Raw genomic sequence first — 1,665 nt, 5'->3', positions numbered from 1 at the left:
AAACTTTATTTAGTTATTTTGCTAGCAAAATTTAGTAGTGACCCTTAGTTTTAAAGTAGAGCAAGATGGGTAAAAACCATTTAACCTTAAAACAACTAAAATTGTTTGTGACTTCACAATATCAAGATGAGTGCAAATACATAAAATTTTCCATAATTTAAACAAATAGGAATATGTGGTTATTTTGCTGTTTATAGGGAAGCTAACTTGGCAAGCCTTTGGAAGGTAATTTGGTTGTATCTATTTTTATTTAGAATAAAAATAAACAACATGATCTAACAATTTGATTTCTAGGAGTCTTTCTGTGGCTATAATACAGAAGTAGGTAAAAACATACATACAATATTGTCCTTAGTAGCCCACATAGTACAAGTGCAGAAACAACTTTAGTGTCTATCAAGCTAAAAAAAATGAATAAATTGGGTACTCCCAATTTAGTGCCAGGGGCAGAGAAGCTGTGTCCAGTTCCTGGGTAGAGAGGCCACAGTGGGCACCAGGCAGAGGTGAACAGGGTCAGATCAAGATGGCGGTGCAGGCAGTTCATCTCAAGTCTAATGCTTTCCTAGTTTGTCTCAACCACAGTCTGAGCACAGAAAAGGAGGAGGTAATGGGGCTGTGAATAGGAGAATTGAATGCTGACACAGGGAGTGACTCGAAACTTGCATATACCAGAACTGAAATGCCAGAGTTGCTGAAAAGGTTGGCACCTTCAGAATTGTTCATATTCATCCTGTCATCATCTTGCCATGTTAAGAGGATGGACTGAATAGAAATTTTTCCAGAGCAGCTATCTGTAGCATCAACAGAGGCAGAGAAGTTGGCTGAATTAACAAGTCTCCAGGAGAGTTGTGCACTGGTATCAATCCCATCCTCATATAACTGTTTGGCCTTCACATGGTGATGTTGGCACCTAAGCCAGGAACAAGATCATGGACCAAGGTTTTGTAGGACTTATTTTTTCCTGTTTCATAGAGGATAAAAACACAAAGACTGGTCGGGTACTTTACACTTGCTTCCAATCCATACAGGCCCCAAAGCCCTCAGAGTATGAGAGCATTGAAATTCCAATCTATATTGTACCTCATGTCACCATGGGAACAGTATGCCTTGAGTCAGTGGTGGAACTGCCCAAGATCCTATGCAAAGAGGAGCAGGAAGCATATAGAAGGATTCACAGCCTTACATATCTGGACTCAGTAACCACAACCATAATGATTGAGTGTTTACTAACAATCTGTTCAGTTAGATGTCAGCAGTCACTGGCCTCTCCTGAAGTGGTTGGAAGACAGATTGGAGCAAAACCAACAGCATTTGCAGGAAAAAGAAGAACTTATGAAAGAACTTTTTTTTTCCCCTAGAATAAAGAAAGAGACAAAATGGGGATGGAAATATCCAATGTAAAATTAATTCAGCTAACTCAATTTTGAATGAAGAAAAAGTTGGAAGACTCACCTTACTTGACTTGGACCTACTATAAAGATATAGTAAGCAAGATGTTAAAGTATTGGCAGAGGTATAGACACAGAGAACAATGGAACAGAAGAGAACCCAGAAATAGACCCATATAAATATGCCAAACTAATTTGACAAAAATAACAAAGACAACTCAATGAAGAAATCAGTGTAACAACTAAATACACAACTAACTTCCTTTCTTTCTTTCTT

At 38.2% G+C, this 1,665-nt stretch overlaps 1 pseudogene; it reads left to right on the top strand.

Moving 5' to 3' along the window:
• The first annotated feature begins 523 nt into the window (after positions 1-523).
• On the top strand, positions 524-1,338 carry LOC124097594 (lys-63-specific deubiquitinase BRCC36-like; annotated as a pseudogene).
• The last annotated feature ends 327 nt before the right edge of the window (positions 1,339-1,665 follow it).

The sequence above is a fragment of the Marmota monax genome, unplaced genomic scaffold (assembly GCF_021218885.2).
Source record: "Marmota monax isolate L192 unplaced genomic scaffold, Marmota_monax_Labrador192_F-V1.1 WCK01_AAM20220418_F8-fsc00509, whole genome shotgun sequence".
Classification (NCBI taxonomy): domain Eukaryota; kingdom Metazoa; phylum Chordata; class Mammalia; order Rodentia; family Sciuridae; genus Marmota; species Marmota monax.
This window is presented reverse-complemented; position numbering and strand designations above follow the sequence as displayed.